At 38.7% G+C, this 21,939-nt stretch overlaps 1 protein-coding gene across 11 annotated transcripts in view; it reads right to left on the bottom strand.

Moving 5' to 3' along the window:
* Positions 1–21,939, bottom strand: part of GRIA1 (glutamate ionotropic receptor AMPA type subunit 1) — a 345,686-nt gene that overhangs the window by 208,606 nt on the left and 115,141 nt on the right. Inside the window, exon 2 of one of the 11 annotated variants that reach the window (XM_072630782.1) lies at positions 8,553–8,677. The exons of 9 other annotated variants lie outside the window; for them this stretch is intronic. The gene's annotated coding sequence lies outside the window, so the exon portion shown is untranslated. Of the gene's footprint in view, positions 1–2,479; positions 2,564–8,552; positions 8,678–21,939 lie in introns of all 11 variants that reach the window. One more of the 11 variants, XM_072630784.1, reaches the window with a different exon arrangement.

Raw genomic sequence — 21,939 nt, 5'->3', positions numbered from 1 at the left:
TAGATTTAAAGGATACTTAGGAATTCAATAGGCAGAAGAATAGAGGAAGGAATTCTAGGAATTGGGAATAATTAAAGCAAAGGTTTAGAGGTAGGAGAACATAGTTCTATTGGGAAAACAGAGACAGAAAACACTTCAGTACATGGTGAGGCCTAATAATAAAGATGGAGAACTAGAATGGTTCTAGATAATCATATCCCCTCTGAGCCTTCTTCTCCAAGCTAAAATAGCCAGTTCCTTAAACAGATCCTTATATGACACAGAGCAAAAGCCCTTCACCACTCTTGTTGCCACCGTTTGGAGGCTCTCAAGTTTGTCAATGTCCTTCTTAAACTGTTCTGTCTAGAACTGGATACATGAGGGCAGATGTTGTTGGTCCAGGGTAGACTACAATAGGACTAACACCTTCCCATTCCCGGAAGCTGTGCCACTCTTAATGCAGCCCCATCACATTAGCAATTTTGACCAACTTCTAATATTGATCTTATAGTCCACTAAAACCCTCAGACCTCTTCTAGCATAACTGCAATCTATCTATGCTTCTCCAATACTATGCTTCTGAAATTGATTTTCTGTACACTATTGTAAGGCTTTACATCGATCTGTAACAATTTCACTTTATTAGATTCATCCCAATTCTCAAGTATATCAAGATGATTTTGGAGCCTGACTCTCTCATCCATTGTGCTAGTTATCTATACCAGTCTTGTGTTACTTGTAAATCTGAAGCACATACCATATATACCTTTATCCAAGTCACTGATCAAAATGTCAAATAGCACTGGGCCAAACAAGCAGAGATCTCTGAAATACTCCACTGGATATCTACTACTATGTTGACAATGAATCATCAACAGCTATTAACCAATGTGTTCAAAATAGGGGAACTCAGATGAAGGGAGAATGAAGACCATGCCATAGGAAGATCCAATGAAAAACTGAGGATATTTAGCCTAAGGAAAATTTGGGGGGTTAGAGGGAGGGGCAAGGTCTTCCTTGTCAAAGATCTATTAGATACATTCTTTTGTCTTATGATGGCAGAAGTAGGAGTAATGGATAGAAATTGCAGAGGCAGATTTAGGTTTGGTATAAGGAAAGACAAAGTGAGCTGTCCCAAAGTGGGATAAACTACCTTAGAAAGTAGTGGGCTCTTCTTCATTGGTGGGCATTTTACGATTTTCAAGAAGAGGCTGGTTGACCACTTGATGACATTGCTATAGAAGTAATTTTGAACTAAATTGACTAGTTTGGACTAGATGTTCTGTGAAATTCCTTTCATTTCTGAGATTCCATGATCTTCTGAGCAACCATCTTCTTTAATGGCAATTACAATTTCTTGAGGTAGAATAGGCTTAACTGGGACCATGAGGTTACCATGACACTTGAAAGACAGCATCTATAATCACATGAACATCTTCCAGAGGAGAAAACTAAAAAGGAAATAATAAAAACCCCCAACTTATGGAACTGAGTCTTATGTCCCTAAGAAATTGAAATGGGAAAACATTTCATTAAAAATGATATGTTGCATATTTGGTTTTTCTTTTCTTCATCTTTGTGGGGTTAAGCCCAATCTGAAGTGTTAATTTTAAGGCATATTTCAGTTGTTTTATTATAGATATACTACACTAGTCTGGATCTTTTCTGTAGAAGCCCATATTGACTTCTGCTGATCCATACTAACCTATATCAACTTGTGTCAGCTTCTACCAACTAATTTAAGACTGTACTAGGTCATACTATTTCAAACTGACCCACTATCCTGTACCAACTCACAGCAGCCTCTATCAACTTTAAAGAGCCTATACCAGTCTTACTGGCTCATCCCTCCCCAAAAGGTCGTATGATGCAGTGAAAAGATCACTGGATTTAGAGTCTGTAAGTTGAAAGATCATTAGTCTCGTATGTTCCAGTGGCAATTTTCTCTGGGAATTATTTGAACTGGATTTTCTGTGAAGTCCCTTTTAAATCTCACTCTGTGCTTCCATGAGTCACAGGACCTGGGTTCTGATTATGGTTCTGACACTACATGTGTGACCTTTAAGTAAGCCATTTAACCTCAATTTACTCACCTGTAAAATGAAAGTTTAGACTAGGTGAACTCTAAAGTCTTTCTGTCTCTGTTTATGATCCCATGACTTCTCTAAACCTGTTCCTTAATTTTCAAATAAAGAAACTGAACTCCAAGGCCCACTCCAGTACAATAAATATGTAATCTTGTAGTGGTGGCTTACATTGGCCCATATTCACCTGCACTGGCCCATATAGATGCATATGAACACTCTTCAACCTATATTGGTCAGCACTAGTTCATAATAGATCATATTAGCTTTCTTCATTCACCTCAATCCACCTCACTTTTTATTATTTTATTTAATTTTTACTTCTGCTGGTAACGTATCTCCCTAGCATCCTCTCTCAAACTTATGGCAGTATGCCATAAAAGCTAAAGGAGGGACTTTTTGCTTTTTATACCTACCTAGTGATGATTCCTCCTTAATCCTGCAAGCCTGGTTTGCATCCAATTGCCATCATCACCAGGAGGATTTCAAAAAAGTGTGGACTATGGGAAGATGTGAAAGGAATGGTAAATAGAATTTCACCATTACTTTGAATAAAAAAAAGTTTGCAGTTTTCCCTGCCTCTCAGTTGACACCTAACAAGACAACCTGATATTTTAATACCTTGCAGATAATCTTACATTTATAGAGCACTTTGTACTTTTCAAAGTACTGGCACATATATTAGCACATTTGCTCCTCACCACAACACTGTAGAAAAAAGTAGGGCAAGGATCTTTGTCCCCATTTGACAGATGAAGCAAGTGTAACACAGAGAGGACAAGTGACTTGTCTAGGGTCACATAGAAATTAGTGGCAAAGATGGGACTAGAATTTAACTTTCCTGACTCCAACTCAACTCCCTCTACTCTCAACCAACATGGTGCCTCTACCTACTTTCCCGGATATACAACATTCCTTCTTTTCTCATTGTACCTCTATACTAGTGATCTTCCACAATAGGAATGCCTTCTATGAACCAGAGGAAGTTTGGTGGTAGAGTGGATAGAGTGTTGGACTTGGAGTCAGGAAGATCTGAATTCAAATCCATCCTTACTAGCTGTGTGACTCTGTACAAACCACTTAACTGTTGCCTCAATTTCCTAATCTGTAACGTGGGGACAATGATAGCTGTACTCTGGATGGATTGTTATGAGGATCAAATGAGATAATATTTGTAAAGTGCTTTGTAAAACTTAAGAGTGCTTTAAAAATTCTGTCTATTAGTGCTGTTATTTGCTTCTTACTCCTTTCAAAGAATTTCTAATTTCCTTCAAAGTACAGCTCATATACCTCCTACACAAGGCCTTTCTTATTCCCTCCAGTTATTACTCTCCCACTTGACATAAGTTATTTGGGTTAGATCCATCCAGCAGAATGTAAACACTTTTAAGAAAAAAAACTGTTTTGACTTTTTTTCTTTTTTGGTAGGGTAAGGGGAGTGAGATTTTGTATCCCCATCATCTAATATGCTTTCTTGCATATAGTGGATACTTAATGCTTGATGAATTGCTGGATTTACATTAAAATACATATTTATTTTTATGAAATTGTATAAAGACTAATGATAAATAAACAAGCCCTCATCTCATTAGATTAGAAAGCTGTCTTCTGATTCTCATAGAAATTCTGTAAGGAATTAGCTCAAGAAATATTTTGTCCTCATTTTACAGATGTGGATTTTTCAGGAGGAAAATGACAGATGTAAGATACTATGCTCTGACTTGTGTGTAATAGCTTACAAAACCATTCTGACTTTATATTCCCTAAATGCATTTTTTCCATTTCATAAATCTTCTCATTTTGCAGCTGGAGAAATTGAGGCCCAGGGAGGGTAAGTGATTGGCTCAAAGTTACATAGTAAGATATTAGCTGATAGAGGGTTTGAATGAAGGTCTCTTAACTCCCAGGCTCTCTCCATGGTACTGAATCACCTTTGGTTGGCCTGTGACTCTTTAGTGAGTACTGGAGTCTATGCTTATGCTCTTTTTCTTTTTGTGCTGTATATACTTTGTTTTTAAATTAGCTGTAGGACAATGACAGGCTACATGTGCACTGAGATGACAGAAGCCAAGGAATGGAGAAAGGTAACCACTCTGGGAGACATACAAGTCTCATTTATCTTGAAATGGGAGCTAAGATAGCTTTTAGCTTTACTACACTCCTGGAGATTACATTTTCAAGTGAATTTCTTCTGGACATGTACTTAACCCTGACTATGTATGTCTGAGAGGTATGGTGCTCATAAGGAAGGTGACATTTCTTCTGATCTCTATCCTGAAGTAACATGTTCAGTTCTGGGCATCACACTTTAGTAGGGAATTGATAAACTGGGTTAAATTTACAGGAAAACAACCTAGATGGAGAAGAGCCTAGATACTCTGCCATAAGGATCATTTAAATGACATAGGGACATTTAGTCTGGAAAAGAGAAGAACAAGATATGATATGATAAAATGACAAGATCATTGCTTCTAAATATCACTCAAGAGTTTTCATATAGAAGAATAAGGCTGATTCTGCTTGGTCTCAGAAGAATGCCTACAAATGCAGAGTCATAGAATTTAGGATTAGAAAAGACCTCTGAGCCCATTTAGTCCGAACCACACTTGAAAGGAACTACCACTATGACAAGTGGTCCAAACATCCTCTAGTTAAATGCTTTCAAAGACATGGGCAACCACCATTTCCCAAGGCAGCCCATTCAATTTTTGGGTAATTCTAACATTTATAATAATTCTAATTATTATGATAAAGTTTTCCTGACATCAATTCAAAGTTTGTTCTATATAAGAGAGCTGTTCTTAGCACTTTAAGCTGTTCAAAATGAACTAGACTAATTCAAGTGCAAACTGAATTTCCCAGAAGTCTTTAAGCAGAACCTGGATGGATACTTGGCAGGAATCTTTCAGGAGTCACTCGTTCTTTAGGCACACATTGGACTTGATGCCTTCTGAAATCCCATCTAGCTCAGGATTCTATGATCCTCTAAATTCTCTCAGTGGTATTTTTTATCCCTTCTCAAAGTATAGAAGAGGAAAGAAGAGAAACCTGTCCATCTGGGAGATGTGTGTGTGTGAGTGTGTGTGTGTGTGAGAGAGAGAGAGAGAGAGAGAGAGAGAGAGAGAGAGAGAGAGAGAAAGAGAGAGAGAGAGAGAAAGACTGGGAAAATATTCAAAGGTTCAGTTCATTGAGACACTAAATGGTGAAGTATTTGAGTTCTGACTGGCATTTCTTAGCTATGTAACCTTAGGTAAGTTGTTTAATGTCTCTAAATTCCAATTTTCACATGCAGAAGAGATGCTATTGTGCAGAGAAAAGTATATTGGATTTGGAATTAGAAGACCTCTGCCTGAATCCTGTCTCTGCCACTTACCAGCTGTGTGACTTTGAGCAAGTCACTTAACCTCACTGATCTTCATTTTGTACATCTCTAAAATAAGGCATTTGGATGCAAATGGAATCTGAGGTCCCTTCTGGTTCTAAATATATTATATGGATAATGAAGATAATATCTGCAATAATTGCTTCACAGGAATGCTGAAAAGGACATCATGTATAAAAAAGACTTTGCAATGGTAAAGTATTTTGAATGTGAGCTTCTATTACTGTATATTTCTATTTTAATTAGACTCAACTAACATTTATTCTTTTTAATCATTCATTTTTATTTGAACATGTTCAGTGTTTTGCCCTTTAGTTGACAATCTTCAGAGCTCAGAGAGAAATTATGGATTTTTTGTGATCTTTTCCAATTTTTTAGCTTTATTTTTGTTTTGGCATTCCAAATAGCAGTGAATAGAGTGTTGGACCTGGGGGCAGGAAGACCAGAATCCAAATCTGATCTCAAATAATACTGTGTGACCATGGGCAAGTGACTTAACCTCTTTTTGCCATAGTTTCCTCATTTGTAATGGGAATAATAACACCTACCTCTCAGTTTTGTAGTCAGTATCAAATGAGATAATATTTGCAAGTACTTTGCAAAGCTTAAAATGATCAACAAATGCTAGCTATTATTATTATAACAATGATTCCTACATTTTTAAGAACCGGAAGAGTCCATAGCATAGAATGCTAGAACTAGGAAGGACCTTAGAACACAGCTAGTCTAACACTCTTATTTTACAGAAAAAGAAACATGCCCTAGAGAGGGAAAGTGATTTGATCAAGTATATGTAAAAAGTTAGTTACAGAATGGGGTCTTTAACCTAGACCTCCTGATCCCCAGTTCAGTGTTTTCACCACTAGAAGGTAATTGACTTTTAAAAAAAGATCTCTAAGATGTTCTATTAAAAAAAAAATCTATACATTTGGCCAGTCTTAGCTAATCCTCTCACACCCACAAGCTTTCAATCTCCATCTGATCTCTGCCTCCTCAAAAAAGAATTACCTCTTCAATCCTCAGGTCATGGTTTTTGAGTTGACTGTTTCTTCTTGGTTGTAGTCAGAATACATTAGAATGCCTATTTTATGGGGCCCAATTTCTGTCAGCAGTAATATCAGCGTATGTCTGCTTGTATTACCACCCTTTGCACTGAGGAAATACACAAAATAAACCTTTAAAAGTAAATATCTGGTGTCCCATTGCTATAACTCTGCAGAGGACTTCATTAAGTAACAACTATAACAGAATGGGTTCAACTATTTGGTGTGCAAATCCAATCCAGGGTCATAAAGCCACTGTTATGTCAGCATGAAGAAGCATCACAGAAAGTCACCCTGAAAACACTCAGTATTATAAGTAGGTAATATTTCTTAGCAGAGATCCACCCTCCAAGTTCCTGTTTTGCTTCAGGAGGTTATCAAAGACTGCACGGCTAATAAATGGCAAAGTTGGGGCCTGAAGTTAGTTCTCATGGCTCCCAATCTTGGGCACTTTCCAGTAGATTGGGTCCTTGGCCTAATCAACTGGCTTGTTTCTGTGAACATCATTATGGGTCAAGAGATAGCTTGAGGGATGCCTATGAGGAAAAGGAACCTTTATCTTCAGGCAGTGACAGATACTTTAAGTTGCCTCAGAGAAGTAAAAAGCTTTCCAGATTATGGAATTTACCCTCTTTACTTTTCTAAAGTATCTCTAGAATATATATCTCACACTGGGCTGTTTTTTAAAGCAGGGAATGCTGAGTATCATCTGGTTTTAATGTTTTGAGCATCTGAGAAAGGATTTGGACACAGATCATCCTGACTCCAAGTGCATGTCTCTATCCACTGGGCTACCTAGCTGCTTAAACTAATGAATATTCAGGCTACAGAACATATATAAATAAGCATGATTCAAGGTAGAAAATTATTAAGTACATAAAGGAGGTCAAAAATATTTAGGAAGCGAGGAAGTACTTCTCTCTGGGAGTATCAGATAATACTTCTTGGAGTAAGGGGCATCTAGGCTAGACTTGAAAGGAGGAGAAAGATCCCAAGAGATGGAGATGCCTGGGTACTTTATGGTTATCACTCCACTATACTTCCTGTATTCTAATCTTCCTCCTCATTGACTCTCCTCTCACCCTTAACTATAATCTTGGATCCCACCATGGGGTTGTCAGACTTTTTTTGTCTTTTATCTTTTTTGCTTTATCTTGCTGGGAGCCAGGCTTCTACTACTTACTTCTACGCCTATTTCTAGGCTATGTCCACATTCTAACCACCATGTTCCCCCCTCTCTCCTTTCAGCTCCCTTTTATGTACAGTCTTTTCTTAGTAGAATGTAGGTTCCTTGAGGGCCAGGCCTGTCTTATTTATATTTGAATCCTTAGCACTTAGCAGAGCACCTTACTCATAAGCACTTAATTTTTCTCCCTCCCTTCCTCCTTCTCTCCCTCCCCCCTTCTTCCTTCTCTTCCTTCCTCCCTTCTTTCCTTTCTTCCTATCTATTTATATAGATAGAAAGGAAAACTCTATTGAAAATGTGTGAATATACTATTGAGGCAACAGAAGGCAGGACGAGATTAAAGAATGCTGAACATATTCCAATTTGATTGGATCATAGGATTACAGAATTGGAGTTAGAAGGGATTTTAGAAATCATTGAGTCCAAGTTTTCATTTTACAAATGAGGAAACTGAGTCCCAGAAAATTAGTGGCATGTACAAGGTCACACAGGTGTTGAAGATAACACTTGATCCTAGCTTTCTGACTCTGATCATAATGTTCTTTCCACTGCATCATTACTATAGTCCCTGTTATACACATCAAAGAATAATATAAACTATATCTGGAAAAGCAGGATAGAGTCAGATAAATATTCACTAATTGATCAAGTGAACAGCAGTTATTATGCTAAGTTGTCATGAAATGACACTCTCTGTGGCTGCTGAGAATTTATCCCTTCACTAAATGGCCCCAAACAACTTCATAAGCTGATGATTCTGTTACATCCACCACTGTCACCTATTGCTTGCCACCATCAGCATTAAGCAAGTAATTTTACTTGTTTGGGTTCAGTTTTCTCATTCATAAAACGACGATAATCAAACCTGCATTACCTACCTTATGGATTTGTTTTCTTGAAAGGGCCTTTTTAAAGAGATATAGAAATGAGAGTTACAATCTCATTCAGAGGATGAAGAAAGGAATGTTCTGAACAGGGCACACTCAGGAACAAAATGGACATCCTGGAATCCAAAAGAGCCAATGTTGTCTAATTAGAGTTATATCAATGTCACATGTTCCTACATTTAGGTAGGTATCTCCATTACCTTAAATCACCATATTATGGATATCAATCACCTTCAGTATCTTAACTTAATCAATTCACAGAAGGCCAGAACCAGAGCAAAGTCCACGTGCAGCTCTTCTATATACACAAGATGGCTGATGACACATCACACTCCACAGAAAGAATGAGAGCCAGCAACCCACGTTCTCAGTAAACCAAATGGCTGATTCACCCACAAACTTCCCTGGAACAAAATGGCAGGCGGCATCATGCCAAAGCGACATCCTTAGGAAATGAAACGCTAACCAAGTAAATAAGCTGGACTCCTCATTTGAGCCACATTGTTATTTGGCATTTTTTCCCTCTCTCAATAACCTTATGAACATATAGACAAGTAATATTTTTTTTCTTAGCCTCAGTCTCTTCCTCTGTAAAAAATGGGATTTTGACTAGAAATTCTTCTGGTTCCAATATGATTATATGGGTTCTATTCCAAACTCTGCTGCTAACTTGGGCCAGTCACTTCACCTCTCTGGGTCTCAGTTTACTCATCTGTAAAATGAGAAGGTGGGAACAGATGGTCTCTAATGTCCCTTTCCAGTTCTCTCTCTCTCTCTAGTCTATATTCTTAGGTCCTTTTAGCTACAAGAGTATATGAGTCTAGTGGGTAATTCCTTTTTAAAGAAAAGCTTGTCTCAAATCCCCAGGTGCTGTCCTGCTCCTCCCACTGCCCTAAGGTACCTTACATCTGGATTTCTTCCCTTTTGACCTAAGTTTCACTGATACCACAGACCAGGAAGCTTGAGAAGTATTAGCACTACAAAGATGTTTGTGTAACTTGACTAGCCAATCTATTTCACCTTCATAAATCCTTAAATTTCAGTTGAATTCAGTTGGAAAGGAAAAAAAAATTGCTCAAAGAACATTTATTTATTTTTGATTTTCACTATCTTTTGTACTCCTCTTCAGTACAGCATCTGAATATCAAGGAGAGAAGTATTCAAGTTTCTCTGGGGTTCCGGAAGGCTGGAATTAATTATCATTCTCAGAGCATCTCAAAGCTGAATACTTTTTCCCCAGTAAAATCTCTTGTTCCAGAGAGTACTCTCTTAGTCACTCTATATCTAATGCATTCTGTTTGATTTCCACTGAACAGCTCCTAAAAAGAAGACACTGAACCATTCCTTGTATTGCATTTCAGTTTCTGAATACCAACTTTCTGGCAACTTTGGTTCTGAAGTCTTTTTCAAATCAAATAATCGTGCATTTAACTGAAAGACTGACATATTATTTCTCTCTCTCTCTCTCCTCTCTCTCTCTCTTTCTGTCTCTCTATCTCTGTCTCTCTCTCTCTCCCCTACCATTCCTCTCTCTCCTTCCTCCTTGTTTTTTCTTTTCCTCCTCTCAACTTGTCCCCCCTCCTTTCTCCCTTTTGCAATCTCACTTACTTGTCTTCTATCCAGATCTCCTCTGACTTGGGGTTCTTGCCAAATCATGGAAGGGACAAATATGTTCAATGTGGCTGATTCATCCACAAGCTTCCCAGGAACAAAATGGCAGCTGTGAAGAGCTTATAATCTGCATTTGTGGAGGGAGTCCCCACACTGATGAAATCATGGATCTTTTACAGAAGAAGAATGGCAGCAAGCAAGCAGATGTGTAATTAAACATGAAATGTCAGAGCTGGAAGGCACCTTATAATACAACGAGCATGTTAAAGTTGGAAGGGACCTTGGGACCTAGAATGTAAAAGAGGGAACGGACCTTAAAGATCATCTGGTACAATTCTCCAATTTATAGGGAAAACAAAGGCCATAAGAGGTGGTTGTGTATTTTCATTCTTGTATATTTTTGGACTCTGCACGTATATTTTATGTTATTTCAGTATTTTATCTTGGTGGGGAGAGTTTGAAAAGTTATGATGGTAAAACACAAGCATAAGAAGTCTGATTAAACTGTAAAAAGCTTCAAGTACAGCAATAGGGATGGACAGAGAATGTGACATCTGAGGAAAGACCAGATCTGCTAAGTGTGAAGAGGCTGCTCATGAAGGTGATGAATTTTTTTGGCCACATGCAACCTGTAAATAGCTATTTACTGATGTGTGGTGGGGCTATAAAATCTGTGTTTGTGGAAGGAGTCCTCACAACTAATGAAATCATGGATTTTTTGCAGAAGAATGGTAATGTGCAAATAGATGTGTTATTAAGCCTAACCTAATTAATCAAAAACTATTGTCCTCCTGGTCCAAGGCCATTTCTAAAGGCCAAAATCAGAATGTTCCAAGTAGAATCCTGTGGCAAGGCTGCTACTGTGATAAGCTACCTATACTTAACTTTGAGATAAATAGCTTCACCCTCCAGATCTGTCAGACTGGCAATTTCTCTCCCCACTAAACTCAGCCCAACCCAAACCTCTGTTACCTGTTACCTGGAAAAAAAACTCTGAAACAAATTTTAGCAACAGGGAGATGAAGTGGTAGACAATGAAATGTTTCCCTCCTCCTCACCTATCTAGCCTTGAGAATAGAAAGGGACCCTGTAAAGAAACGATATGCTTGTAGCCACTACATGTGGGTATGACTAAATGTTGCTGTGAGGGTCTGGTGAATAGAATAGGACTGTATGTTTTTAAGAAGCTCAGTTAAGGTTTCCTGGACTGAGGGATATAAGCCACTCATCAAAGTGGCTGAAGCTATGCAAATGAAAGAGATAAATGCATGTGCAAGAGATAAATTACATCTGGGATGGTTGACCCAGAACCCAACTGTGAAAATTCAGAAAAAGTTAGGAAGGGCAGTAGTTTGCCCCTGGAGGAGGTTAGGAGTTAGCAGGTGGAGGAATTAAACTGGAGGGTGGAAGGAAGGTATTTAAGGTTCTTTTATGCTAACACAAAGGCTTTCTATGTGACAGGGCCAGAATTTGAAGAAGCTACCTGAATGTGAAGGATTTTCAGGGTCTGATGCCTCTGACAGAGTTGCACTGGAGAGAAGAAAACAACTATTAAGCCACAACACCAGCAACAATCAGTTAAATATGAGTACTCAAGTATCACCAGCACCTATCAACTATGGAAGAAGAGGCATCCTGGGTCCCTGCCAGATGTAAACTCTCACCTTCCTCTCCTTGTCCCCTCCCATTATTCTCCATAGGAAACCTATGGTCCCAAACACTCCCACTGGGTATACAAATTAATAGACTAAGAATAACTGAGAAGTACAAGGAACGCTTATATGGGGTAACAAATACAACCATCTAAGACACTGTAGCATAGTTTCTATGGTCCACTCAGAGCTGCACTATGTCGCCACATTGACCAGTAGTGGCTGGTTGCTGGAATGCTCCCAGTATGCAATGTACATTCCCACAAGGGTGGGAACATCAAATGGTGTACTTGTCAAGGCTCGGTTCCACATGTTTGTGCTATGCTTTGGAGGCTAGGTTCTCCAGTCTGAGATGCCAACAGTAAGGTGACTGAAGTCAAGAAGTTACATTAACCTAGAAAAAGGGTTACCTTAGAGCAAGATAACAGGATCATAGATTCGAACTGAAATGGATCTTAGACTTCATCTAGCCCAACCTCCCCATCTTATAGATAAGTAAATAGGTCCAAAGAAGTGATTTTTCCACGATCACAGGCAGTAAGAGGCAAAACCCAGATTCAAAAGTAGGTTCTCTGTCCCCAAATCCAACATTCCTTTCACTGCACATGGTTGTTTCTTCAGCTCAGGGCTAAAGAATTTGATAATATGGGACACTGCAATTTTATCTTATCTTAATTCATTTTCCCTTTCATATTTCAATACTTGTACCAGAATGAGATATCAGAGGATGACTTTAATATTATAGAAATCAGAGTTGAAAGGAACTATAGAGGTCATCCAATATAACCCATTCATTTTACAGGTGACACTTAGGTCCAGAGATTAAATACTAGGTCCTTTAATCCCAAATCTAATGTTTTTCCCACTATGCCATGCTGCCCGCTGTGAGTGGTGGCTCCCTCTTTCCCTTAATAAAGTCCTAGGCAGGACTGTGCTGGAGTCAAATGTTACATTTTCAGTGTTAGCCTTGGCAACTAGGAAATTGGCAAATGCTACAAATCAGGGTTTGATTTATTGTTTTGTTGTAAACTTAAGAAAATGATGGAGAAAGATATTAATAATGCAGGTTAAATTTAAAAGCGTGATATCCATACACATCCTCCTTCCACCCCCCCCCCCCCCCGCAAAGATCTTGTTGTTAAACATTTAAAACCATATCCTTGAATCAGAGCATCCATACTTAGGCCCAGAGACTCTAGTGGGGAAAGGATATTCTGAAAGTCAGAAACATATTGATAGAAATAGACAGAATGAACTATATTTCCAACAGCTTTGGGGAGACTGCCAGTAAAGGTCAAACACGATACAGTAGAAAAGGGAAAAAAATCCACAGGTATTATAGTACTGAGCTCATATCCAGAGTCTTTCCAGCTTCAAAGGCTCTTTCTCATATTCTCATAGATTTAGAGCTGGAAGAGACCTTGGAGGTCATCCAGTCCAACCCTCTCATTTATCAGATGAAGAAACTGAGGCTGAAAGAGGTTAAATTACTTACCAACGGTCACACAGCTAGTGGATAGGACTAGAATCCAAGTCTTCCTGAGTCCAAGTAAAATGATCTATTCAGCATCAAATATGAAACCCTCTGGCTTATAAATCCCTCTAAAACCTGGCGCCATCCCACCTTTCCCATTTTCTTACATCTTCCATCCTCCAATGTGCTCTGTAATCTAGCTATGCTGGCGTCCTTGCTCTTCCTCTTATAGGATATTTCCATCTCCTGACTATTGTTTTCACTGGCTGTGACCCATGCCCACCTGGAATGCTCCTTCCCTATCTCTACCTCCTTGCTTCCCTAGTTTCCTTCAAGTCTCAGCTAATGGTCACCTACTTCTAGAAGCCTTTCTAATTCCCTGTCATTACTAGTGATTTCCTTCTATTTACCCTTTACAATCCATCTTGTACATATATATATAGATATAGATATATATGTATATATGTATGCATATATGCGTATATATTTATATGTATATAGTTGGTTGCAGGTTGTCTCCCCCATAAAACCACGAGTTGCTTGAGAGCAGGGAACTATCTTTTGCCTTTCTTTGTATCCCCAATGCTGATCACAGTGCTTGGCACATAGGAGGTACTTAATAAATGCCAATTGACTGATGATCCATTATGTTATGCTGTCTCTTATTGCCTGGCTTCTGTTTCCTTTACAGATACTCAACCCACATTTCATTCTCAGCTGTTTTTTGAGGACTGGCACTATCATATTCAGCCATGTGCCAAACATTTTGCTAGTGTAAGATCTATCAGAGATGTCAATTAAAATTCCTCTCACTAACTTGGTGGACTCCCAACAGACCATTGCTGACTTCCAAATCAAGGGTAGACAAGCATAGCCTAATTTTCAAAGTCTGAAGGTGTGACCTTTAGAGGGAAAGTTCAGAATAAAGGTCACCCCTATTCCCCTCACTGAAGGAAAGACTATTTCTGGAAGCTTTAAAGCATAACACAGAGGAATACAAAAGCTTCTTCGGTTCACAATAAATAAGGAAAAAAATTAAAAATATAAATCAGATGATGGGGTTTTGATCCTGGTGTCAAGGCCCACAATAATGGGACTCTAGGCTAACTACCGAACTTCACCGTTTATACCTACCTAACACAGATCTTCTGCTTTAGTGATGTACTCTATTCGTTGTTCCTTCACTAAAGACATGTCTATTTCTGCTTCTACACCTTCGTTCCAACTGTTTCCTGTGAAGAATCTTAAATCCAAAAAGGTCTTCAAAGATCCCAACCTGAAGCAAGAATTCCTTATGAATGGGTAATCCAGCCCAACATCCCATTATGAGGAACTCACTACCCTATGAAGCAGCCTCTTTCATTCTAGGGCAGCTTAGGTTGCTTCTTATACTGAGGCAAAAAATCTGACACCTAGTATCTTCTCTCCCTTGGTTTTGATTTTTCCCTATGTAGGCAAGTAAAATTAGTTCAATTTCTTACTTCTCTATTCTACCAATTTAAATCCTACCCATTCTACAAAGAGTATCTTTTGCAGGAAACCATCCCTAACAACTGCAGGTAAAATTCTCATCTACAATCTTCCCACCTCAGTCATTAATCAGAAAATACCTTTTCCTTCAGACTTTGCAGGGTCCTTTGTTCTATACCCTTTTTGATGCAGTTATTATGCAACAACATATTAATTCTAGGTCTGTTCTATCTCTTACCAGATTACAAACTCCATGAAAACAAAGATTATGTCTAATTTAAAGTTTGATTATCTCACCACTGCTTAAACTCCTACCCCAAAGCCTAGAATCATGCTCTGATAATGTCACATGAAGGGAAAAAATGAGTCACAATTTTCTGAAGACATAACACTTTCAATTCAGTTCAACAACTATTTATTAAGTGCTTACTATATATGTACTATACACTTTAGTATTTATACTAATCTGTCTGCTTCACAAGTTTAGGGCTCAAAGAGATCATAGAATTCATCTAGAATACCTTCTCCCCATATGACAGATGAGAGGACTAAGGATCAGACATCCTTGTCCAAAATCACCTAGGCAGTAAGTGACAGATGAATAATTTGAACCAAGGTTCACTCACTCCAACTCCACTGTTCTTGTCCAATGTACTTTCTTATTTTGAGTGTATATTTGTCTTGGCTTTCAATTAGACTGAATCCCTAAGGGGAATGGTATCTTATACTTCTTTGGAATCCTTCCCAATATTGAACACAAGGATGGATGTTATCCAAACTTTTTGGTACATCTAATATATGCAAAGTGCTAAGCCCAAAGTGGAAGCCCCATGCATCCTTGCTTGATCAGATAATAGGGACTGAGCCCTCAATGACCAGCTATATTGAGAGATTTGTAGAATTAAAGAGCACACAATATGAAAAGAAAGAATGCTAGGCTAGAATGGAACACAATACAGAATATGTTGCTGCTCAGTCTTGTCAGTCATATCCCCATTTGAGGTTTTCTTGGCAAAGATCCTGGAGTAGTTTGCCATTTTCTTCTCTAGATTATTTTACAAATGAAGAAACTGAGGCAAATAAGATTAAATGACTTGCCAGGGTCACACAACTAGTAAATGTCTCCAGGTCTGGTGCTGTATCCATTGTACCATGTAGCTGCCCCTCAACAACATGAAATACAGAATTTTATAAGTGGAAAGAAGTCCATGCGATCTAGTCATTCCCAAAGTCTGGTCTGGGGACTTCTAGGTATCCCTGAAAACTTTTTAAAACATTCTTGAGGTCAAAATTATTTTCATAACAATGCTAAGACACTTGAATTTCTAATAGAGTAAAGGTTAATAGATATAACTCACATAAAATAAAAATTCTTAAGGGATTCTCAGTAATTTTTAAGAATGTGAAGGAGTTCTGAGACCAAAACATTTGAGAATTACCAGTGTGGTCTAGCTCCTTCACTTTAATGCCAGAGAGGGAAAGTGACTTGTCCACACTGCTGGGAGGTAGTAGAGTGAGGACTAGAATGCAGGTCTCCTGTCTCCTGGGTCATCCACTGCTCTTTCTGTTATGCCACATTGTCTCTAAACCAGTGGAGAAAGAACCCCCTCTCCCCACAATTGCCCCTACTATGTTAAATACTGTCGTTTGGATGGGAAAGTAACCACGCAAATGCTCTAAATATGAAAATCCCGATATCACGTTTAAATACTGACATGTGATTATCTCTGGTGTTCATTGTCCATGTTATCCTGCGTAAATGCCCAACAATGAAAAACTGAATGCAGGTCTTTTGGAAGTTTGGAGGAAGGTGATAAATATTCAGGTGCCATCAATCTCAATTTTCCTAGAGACCCTCATAGGATTTAATTCCGTCTTTCCCAAAGACAGCAACTCAAGACAGGAGAGAGCAACCTTTTCGTTTATGAGTTGTGAAAGGGGATACCATTATCACATACCATGTGTCTCCAGAGATCCCAATTTATAAAAGCCTCCTCGATTCTGACATCACTGATTAACATTTAAGGAACTATTGTAAGATGGAGGAAGCATTAAGGGTAGAGAAAAATGTATTGGAATGGGAAGCAGGGCTTGAATCCCAAGTGTGTCAATAAGTCACTATTTGACCCTCAGCAAGGCACTTCTCATGGGTTCAAATTTCCTGATTTTGAAAAATAGGGCTTCAGCTAGGTGATTATACCTCCTAATTTCCAGCTCTGATGATATCAGATACATCTTCAAAGCCTTCAATCACTTCCCATTGCCTCAAGAATAATACCTTCTTCAGTCAGTATAGAATCTGAGACCTTCCACAATTTGATTTCGCTCTTCTTTTGCATCCTTGTCTTACACTATTTCCATCATGTACGCTATGCTTCAGACAAAGAGAACAATGCACCATCAATCATATGCAACCCATACTTCCCTACCTCTGTGCTTGTCACATTAGTAAATGACTATTAAGTGTTTTTTTATTAATCAATCAATTAATTCCTATCTCTACAATGAGGGGAAGAAAGTATATTTTCTCAATACTGCAACAGGACTGGTTTTGGTTATTATAATTACATAATGTTTACTGTCTGCTCATACATTATTTAATGATGTTTTTCTCAATTTCTTCACAATTCTTTGCTTGTCATGTGGATGGAAAAAATGCCTATTGCCCACACTAACATGTATATATATATATATATATATATATATACACATATATACATATATATATATATATATATATACACATATATACATATATATATATATATATATATACACATATATACACACACACACACACACACACACACACACATATATGTGTATATATATCACTGAATTAGAAAACCTTTAGAGTACATTCATAGGTGTGCTTTTTCTCTCTCTTTCTCTGTCTCTCTTCTTTTTCTTACACACATACATATATAACACACATACACACACTTTTAGGAAGACGAGAGAGTGGAATAGATTGACTTTGGAAAATTACAGTGTTCTTTTAATAAACACCAAGCTTCTCCCTGAAGCAAAGGGCCAGCTTTTAAATACTAAAATTCTTTGAGTCTGGCATGTCAGTTAGTTATGAAAATCTACCACTTCTGAAAAACTGAAATTGATGATCATCCATTAGGCAATGTAGAAGCACATGATGTATGTCAGGAGGCTGCAAGTCATATTCTAAATTGCATTATATTTACAAGTGTCCATGTATTATCTGTCCCATTAGATTGTGAACTTCATAAAGGTAGAGATTATATCCTATTCAGCTATGATCTTCACCCATATGAAGCAAAGAGCCTTGCAATATTAGACGCTTTATAAACATTTATTGAATGAAATTATCAACAAATCAATGATATCTGAGGCTTAAAACTGAGTACCTAGTTTCTGGCCTTCAGGAAAAAATTACCAAAAGCAAATTCCTTCCAAGAGCAAACTTTTTATTGATTCAATCTACCCTTTGAAACACTGTTCATCTCTACACTGAACTCAAGTTTTGAAAATTGTCACCCACCCTCCCACAAAGTGATTTCTTCAAAGGACCTTAAAGGACCTTCCATGGATGGTGTTTGCTTTGAGATCAACTCTCTTCCTACAAAGCTACCTAGCAGACAGCCCACTGTTTCAGGTGCCAGGAGGAGGAAATGCAAAGGGAATTTCAGCCCTGTCAGTCATCAGCAGAGGGAAAAGTACACAGCCCTGTCACTACCTCCAGCCTGGAAGGCAATCCTGATTGGCAGCTGCAGAGCCTCAACTGCACCACGCAGGGCATGGTTCAGTTTTACATCAAAAGACTCAGTGCAAGGGAATAACAGTGCTGGCAAGAGCAGTGGAATGAAACGCCCTTTCCCCAGGAAAGGAAGGGAAGGCAACAAAAGAGAGACAGTCGGTTCTAGCTTCTGAGGTTGTCATGTCTGATTTCATTCGAGAAGGGAGTTCAGGGATGCAGGAGACAAAAGATCCACTGCTCACAATGAGGACAAGAGGATCGTCAAATATTAGCACTGGAAGGAACTTTAAAACACAGAATAGAAAATGTCAGAAATGGGAGGACCTCAGGACAAAATAATAGGATGTAAGAGTTGGAAGGGACCTTGGAACACAGAATATCCATAGATGCTATTTCTTGCCCCACGGCATTGTTTGTCCCATTTCTGGGCTTTGGCACCAGCTGTTGCTGACACCTGGAATGCTCTTCCTCCTAGCTGACCTTTATATAGTGCTTATACTGTGCCAGGCACTGGGCTAAGCACTCTACAATTAGGATTATTATGATTACAATTACTATTGGGCAGCTAGGTGGAGCAGTGGATAGAGTGCCAAGCCTGGAAGACCTCTGTTTAAATCCATCCTCAGATACTTACTAGCTGCGTGACCCTGGACAAGTCACTTAACCCTGTTTGCCTCAGTTCCCTCAACTGTCAAATGAACTGGAGAAGGAAACGGCAAACCACTCTAGGATCTTTGCCAAGAAAATCCTAAATGGGGTCACAAAGAGTTGGATGTGATTGAAATGAAGGAACAACAAAAGAATTCGTAATCATATCTAATTACAATAATGCACTAATAAATTATTAATAATAACACTAACACTTCTATAGCACTTGCTATGTGCCGGGCACTTTATGATTTTCTCATTTGATCCTCACAACAACTGTGGGAGGTAGGTGTTATCATCTCCATTTTACACATGAGGAAACCAAGGCAAACAGAAATTAAGTGACTTTTCCAGGGTCACACACCTAATAAGAAGCTGAGGCTGAATTTGAACTCAGGTCTTCCTCACTCCAGGCCCAGTATTTTATCGACTACACCACCTACCTATCTTCTTCTTTCTGCCACTTAGTTTCACTGGCTTCTTTTAAGACTCAGCTCAAATTCCAGCTTCTGAAAAAGGCCTTTTTTGGTCCTTCCAGCTGCCAGTGCCTTCCCCTCTGAGACAATTTTCTATCTCCTTTTTACACCTTATTTCCTTCATTAGAATATGACCTCCTTGAAAGCAGGAATAGTTTTGCCTTTCTTTACACCTCCAGCTCTTCAGCACAATACTTGAGAACAGAATAGGAAAGCCCATAATAAATTCTTGGTGCTGTGAACATAAAGTTAGAGCTGGAAAAGGGCATGAAGATTTGATTCCACCCTATGATTTCATGGAGAAAGAAACTGAGGCTCAGAGTTGAAATGGAACTTGCCTGTGGCTACACAGACACCAGGAGTTCTCCAGAGATACCCTAAAATGAATTTGCCTTTCTCTGCTTCCAAGGATTAGTTTGGGGAAGTTTGTTTCATTTCAACAAACATTTATTGGGCTTTACCAAGAGTGAGATTAAAAAAAAAAAAAGCTTATGTACATACAATGCAGCTCCAGCTTCTGAGGAACATAAAATCTAAAAGGTAAGGAAATTCCTTAAATAAGACAACACCAAAAATAATGATACTTTCAGAGCTGGAAGGCACCTTAGAATAGGGAACATGGACTGTCAGAGCTGGAAGGAAATTTAAGAGTTCATCCAATCCAATTCCCTCATTTTAAAGGATGAGGAAATTGAAGCCGCAGAGTTATCCTTCTTCATCCAACGACCAGCAAAGGGATCTATGCATAGAACAAGTCTTAATATTTTTGTTTATCATCTCTCACCAAAAAAGTAGGGAAGCGCAAATCACAAGGATATGGTCAGTCAACAATCAATTAATCCAATTAAGCATTTATTAAGTTCTTAGGGTAACATGCACTTTGCTAAATACTGGAGATACAAAGAAATGCAAAAAACATGGTACTCACATCCAAAGAGGACACATTCTAGGCATGTGCAAAATATATACAGAATGAACGTACAATAATCAGAGATGTAAGGCATTGGAGGAGACAATGAATGGAAAACCACTTCTTACAGAAGTGAGAACTTGGGCTGAGTCTTGAAGAAAGACAGGGAACTTAAGAGGTCGAGGTGAGGAAGAAGGAGACATTCCATGCATGGGGTACAGCCAATAAAATGCAGCAGTTAGAAGATGGAGTACTAGGTGTGAGAAACAACAAGTAGATTAGTATAGTTGGTCCAAAGATGGTATAGAGGAGGTGTAGACTGAAAAGATAGGAAGAAGCTCAGTTGTAAAAAATCTTAAAGGGCAAAGAGAAGATTTAATATTTGATCCTAGAGGCAATATGGGGCCATTGGAGGTTTTTTTTTTATTAGCTTTCTCTCATGTTTGGAACTCTCTCCTTCCTTACAGTTTCCACCTTCTACCGGAGGCCCGTCTCAGTCTTCATTAATCACAGTGCTTTCCCTTTGAAAATATCTCTAATTGACCTCGTATATCTACCTTGCTTGCACATGGTTGCATGCTATCTTCCCCACTAGACTGAGCTCTCTGAGGGTAGGGACTGTTTATTTGTTTTTGCTTTCTTTGTGTCCCCAGTACTTAACATGCAGCCTGGCACATAGTAGGTACTTAATAAATGCTGGTAGTTTCAGGTTGTATGACAGTGTATAGGACATTGTCCTTGGACTCAGGAGGGACCTGGGTTGCAATGCAGCCACATCCGTTTCCTTAGTTATATGATCCTACACGTCACTTTATATCTCCGTACCTTAGTTTCCTTCCTCCTCTGCAAAACAGGTTAGACTCAGTGACCTTTAAGGTCATTTTGAACATCAAATCCATGAACTAAAACAATCAAATCTGAATCAGGATCTCCTCTAGCTTTAAGAGCTTCAGATTCCTTCTCCCTGACTTCCTCTAGCCCCACTGCATCTAGGACATGCTCTGCAACTGCTCTACTTTCAATAAATTTGAGATGGTAAGGAAAAAATTCTGGTTCACTTTACCTTTAAAGCTAAAGCTGGCAAAAACTTTTCCTCGTCATTCAATAAAGATATGACTTGTTCCTTGGTCAGAGACTACAGAGTTGCCAAGGGCCTTAAGGATTTATTTAGCCCAACTCCCTCATGTTACAGATGAAGAACTTGAGGCCCTAGAGGACCCTCACACAGGAGGGGTGCTACAGTCGAGGCAAAAGAACACTGGATTTCATGTTAGAAGACCAGGGTTGAAATCGTGATTACTACTACCTGATTTGTCTTGGGACAATCTCTAAGGTTTTGAAAGGTCTTAGAGAACAAGCAAGACCAGTGCTGGAAGGTATCTTAGATCACAGAAAGCCAGAAAGGAA

The sequence above is a fragment of the Notamacropus eugenii genome, chromosome 1 (assembly GCF_028372415.1).
Source record: "Notamacropus eugenii isolate mMacEug1 chromosome 1, mMacEug1.pri_v2, whole genome shotgun sequence".
NCBI classification, from domain to species: Eukaryota; Metazoa; Chordata; class Mammalia; order Diprotodontia; family Macropodidae; genus Notamacropus; species Notamacropus eugenii.
The sequence above is the reverse complement of the archived record's forward strand: the minus strand, read 5'-3'. Positions and strand labels throughout refer to the sequence as shown.